General features: G+C 49.8%; 1 protein-coding gene and 1 long non-coding RNA gene across 3 annotated transcripts in view; one reads left to right on the forward strand and one right to left on the reverse strand.

Annotated features, from left to right (window-relative positions):
* MGAT1 (mannosyl (alpha-1,3-)-glycoprotein beta-1,2-N-acetylglucosaminyltransferase) overlaps positions 1–312 on the reverse strand; it is a 33541-nt gene extending 33229 nt beyond the window's left edge. For both annotated transcript variants that reach the window (XM_006766842.2, XM_006766845.2), the window contains exon 1: positions 145–312. The gene's annotated coding sequence lies outside the window, so the exon portion shown is untranslated. The remainder of the gene's footprint in view (positions 1–144) is intronic.
* LOC107183600 overlaps positions 99–4770 on the forward strand; it is a 13913-nt gene continuing 9241 nt past the window's right edge. The window contains exon 1 of the long non-coding RNA XR_001514387.1: positions 99–202. This is a non-coding gene — a long non-coding RNA (uncharacterized LOC107183600). The remainder of the gene's footprint in view (positions 203–4770) is intronic.

Here is a 4770-nt window from a genome sequence, read left to right on the forward strand (position 1 = left end):
CGCTCGTCCCCCCTCCCCATCCACCGCGGCCACTTCCGCCCGTCCTCCGGAAGTGAGGCGAAGGCAACGGCCACCTCCCCTCTTCCCGCCTTATCTACCCTACAGCCCCTGCCCATCACCACCGCCGGCACGGGAGCGTGAGACCTGGGTCTGCAGGGCCTGAGGTGGTTCTACAGTCACTGTTCGCAGGACTGGAGACCAGGTGTGGACGCGGCGGGGAACTGGGAGGGAACAGAGCGGGGGGTTCAGGTGCTGCCGCGCCAGAAGGGGCGGAGCAGAGAGTGTGGCGAGAGCCGGCGGAGATTCGTGCTGCGGCCAAGTCCCTTTCCCTGACCTAACATCGCCTGGCGACCTGGGTTCTGGAGAAGCCTCCTGCCGCTCCTCTCCCCGATGGCGGTCTCCGGCGGAAAGTGGTTCAGAAACTTTAAGGCCTTGGTCGGCCGTGGTTGTGTTGAGAGCTGCGGCAGGGCCAGAAGAAAGTTATCTTTTGTTCATCCCTTGCTCTCCCGCTGCGCCTCGCGGACTTTCCTCGGCGATGAAAAGAGAAAGAGAAGGGTGAGCGGACTCCAAGCCCCTTCTCCCCGCGCGCACTGCGAGCTGCCGAGGGATTTGCGGGCGGCGACCCGCCTAGAGAGCCCTGCAGGCCGGCCGCGATCTCCCTGGGCGCTGACCACGTCTGAAACACTAGCCGGCGGGGCCCCTGTTGCATGCCCCCTGGTACATGTCTCCTTCGAGAAACCTCTCCCCCCGCCCCCCAAAAAAAACAAGGGGTCCGGGCCGCCTGTCCCTGCTTGAGCCAGTTAAGCAGAGACAGGGGTGAATCATGAGCGTTTATTCCAATAGCGCCGGCAGCAGGGAGAGCAGCAGGTCGCCCACAAAATCTGCTCTGCACCCCACCCCCTCATAAGCCAGCTGCTTATATAGGGTAGAAGGGCAGAGATTCGGTGAAAGCAAGAATTACGGGCGTGGGAAAGTAGGCAGGGTATATGGTTGCAGGCAATGGGGCTGGGAGTGCCAATAACCATTATACCTCCGGGACTAAGTTGTTTCAGCGAGATGGTCAATATTTCTATAATGATAGGCAGCTCTGGGAAGAGGAGGGTGGGCTGCATTCCGATGTTAGCGCCCATGTACCAGGGTGTGCAACGCTCAGCCAGGTTAGAATGTGCGTTTTCTAATCAGAGCAAAACAGTCACGGTTAACAGAGCATGATTAAGATTTTTTGTAGGAAAAAAAAAGATTTTTTGTAATTATAGCTGGTCCCACTATTCTATTTCTGCCCCTAATAATTAGACTTACAAGTTCCGAAAATGCCCTGGTTGCATTTTTTCTAAATATATTGAGCTGACTTGTCCCTGACTTAAGACTGAATCCAAGAGGAGTTACTAAGTTTTGGACTTCATTATGTCATCCATTTAATGACATGCTCTAGAATCTTGCCAGGACCATGGATAGGCAGGCTGTTGTTTGGTTTTGTTTTTATCCTTTTTGAAAACTGGAACCTAAAGCACCCTTTTGGCATATCTTCTGTGATGTGATGAATCTGTGGATGAAAAAGGGGCCACATACTAAACCTGACCTCGTCAGGGGAGGCCTGCAAACTCAGAGACCCACAGTAACCATGCAGGATGGTCAGAAATTAAAACTTTCTAACTGAAAGCAGTTCGTGGCGTACTCATGTCCTAGGCCAGTGGTCGGCAAACTGCAGCTCTTTGGCCCCTTGAGTGTGGCCACGAAGTTTCAATCGCACTGTACGTGGGCGCCCGCACATGGTATTTTGTGGAAGAGCCACACTCAAGGGGCCACAGTTTGCCGACCACTGTCCTAGGCTGGTGTTTTCCCCTAACTAAGGTCAGTCTTCACATTAACTGAGCCTGTCTGGGTGTTGTCTGTTTTTTCATCTCTGATAACATACCTTTGGAATATCAAAGTAATTTCCTTTCCCCACCCCTCAAAGCCTGAGCCAGGGCAAGAAACGACAAATCCCCCTCCCCCCTTTTTTTAATGTATTTTTATTGATTTCAGGGAGGAAGAAAGAGGGAGAGAGAGAGATAAAAAAGAACATCAATGATGAGAGGGAATCATTGATTGGCTGCCTCCTGCACGCCCCACACTGGGGATCAAGCCCACAACCCGGGCACTTGCCCTGACGGGGAATCATCTCTAACCTCCTACTTCATAGGTCAACGCTCAACCACTGAGCCACACGGTCCGGCAATCCCTCATTCTTATGTTGATTGTTAACTGTTAACTGTCTTACACCTGCCTTTGTAAAAGAAGGATATGTCTGTTCCTTTTACTTTTTATCCAATCCCAGAGATTTCCCCGGTTGGCTTTCTCCCACCTCCCTAATCTGTCATCAGTGAATTTCATGTAACCCCATCACATGTCTTCCCCTTTGATTCTGATGTATAAAATAAGTGGTAAAACTGCCATTTTCGGGAGCACTTTCTCAATCCGTTGAGATTTTGCTTCCCAGCAATTGTCAGTTTGGCTCAAATAAACTCATAAAAAATTCTTACAGGTTTGGACAATTTTCTTACCTCAACACTTTTAAGAAATATGTGTTTGGCCTTCACCCACCCTTCCTGTGTCTGGCACAGAACCCTACACCCTTGGAATTTCCTAAGTGATAAGAGCACTAGGAGCCTCTTTTGTTTTGCTGTTTGGTCTTAACTGCTGTTCCTGACCCGCTCCTTAAACTCTTGTGGTTCTGGGTGATAAGAGTGTGTTGTTGTAATGAGCTTCTGAATGAGGCCTGGCCACCAGAAAGACCAAGCCACCATGCAAGCTTGGACTCTTCAGCCCCTCCCCGCTCCCCCCTCCCACATTCTCCTGAGAAGGGAGAAGTGCTGCCAGTGAGTCAGCGATCAAGCATGCCTGTTGTGACGAAGCCTCCATTACAATCCCAACAGTGCGGGGCTCAGAGGTCTTCGAAGTTCGCGAACACTTCAACTTCCCAGGACGGCTATGCACCTCCAGCTCACCCGGGAAGGATGCGCCCGAGCCCGGGACCCCCGGGCCTCGCCCTGTGCCTTTCCTCATCGGGCGTCCATCCTTTGGTGAACGGAGTTTTGTGAGCTGTTTCAGCAGATGGTCAAGTCTAAGGGGAAGGGCGTCATGGGTAACCTGGGGACCTACTGCTCGGGATTAGCAGCTGAAGTCGGGGGAGTGGGAGCCAGTGTCATGGGACTGAGCCCTTACCCTGTGGGATCTGGTGCCAGATGTTTCAAGTAGATCGTGTCAGAATTGAGTTAAATTGTAGGACAGCCAGCTGGTGTCACAGAGAATTGATTGACACCCCACATTTTTGGTGTCAGAAGTGAAGTATTCATATAGTAAACAAGGTGCACAGGTGGGAAAACTAGGTTTTTTTGTCATTTTTGGTTAATCCTCCCTCGATATTTTTTCCATTGATTTTTAGAGAGAGTGGGAGGGAAGGAGGACGAGACAGAGAAAGAGAGACAGAGAAAAACATCGAAGTGAGAGACACATCTATCAGTTGCCTCCTGCATGCACCCTGGCTGGGGCCGGGATCAAACCTACAACCCAGGTACATACCCTTGACTGTGAATCGAACTTGTGACCCTTTTATGCACAGGTCAACACTCTAACCACTGAGCAACACCAGCTAGGACCACTCTAGGTTTTTCTAGTATGTACAGGGTGGGACAAAGGTAGATTTACAGTTGAGTATGTGGAATAGTTTATTCTTGTGTTATTTATTATTGTGTTATTTTCCATACGAACAACTGTAAACTACTTTTGCCTCATCCTGTATATTGGTCTCACTTAGGCTTTACTTCTAACTGAATCCTAAAAGGCTACTGCTAATTTCTGGACTTCATATGTCATCCATTCCTGATATGTGAAATCTTGTCAGGACTGTGGACAGATTGGCAGCCTCTGTCTCCTCACCTCCCTCCACCCTTGAAAACGAGCCTGGCTCTAGTATGTTCTGGCATATCTTCTATCCCTGTGATTTCTTATATTACTAGAAGTGACTAACTTGCATATTTTCAGTACTGGGAATATAATAGTTGCTGGGTCAGGAGTCTTGAAATTACCTTTTTATTTGGAAAGATATCATCATTAGAAACCATTGAACAAACTCAGAGCCTGGAGGCTTTGGGTAAAATAAATGATAGATTTATTAAGGGTCTTGGTTTGCACACTGGGAACACAGCTATGCAAAAACCCAGAAGTGCTCTGAAGAAGAAAGAAAAGTTAAGATCTTTTATAACGATCTTAAAAAGTGCATTCTTGAGAATAGGCAGCCCTGCATTCTTACCCCGAGGAGTGCTCCACAGGTTGTCAGTCAGATGTCAGGCTAGCTGATGGGTGCCAGGTGTTCTAGGCAGCAGTCGCCAACCTTTTGGACCTCACGGACCACCAGTGGTCCACAGACCACCAGTTGGTGACTGCTGGTCTAGAGGATGGGCGCCAGGGGGTCTGGTCACATCAGTGGTCTGGATAATAGATGTCAGGTAACCTGGATATGTGGGTCCTTCAGGGGGTAATCAGAGGGTTACCTGGAGGGGGGTAATCAGAGGGTTAGCTGGAGGGGGTAATCAGAGGGCTAGATGGAGGAGGTAATCAGAGGGTTAGGTGGAGGGGTAATCAGATGGTCACATCTGGTCTGGATAATAGATGTCAGGTAACTTGGATATGTGGGTCCTTCAGGGGGTAATCAGAGGGTTACCTGGAGGGGGGTAATCAGAGGGTTAGCTGGAGGGGGTAATCAGAGGGCTAGATGGAGGAGGTATACTC

This window comes from Myotis davidii, unplaced genomic scaffold (genome assembly GCF_000327345.1).
Source record: "Myotis davidii unplaced genomic scaffold, ASM32734v1 scaffold862, whole genome shotgun sequence".
Taxonomy (NCBI): Eukaryota; Metazoa; Chordata; class Mammalia; order Chiroptera; family Vespertilionidae; genus Myotis; species Myotis davidii.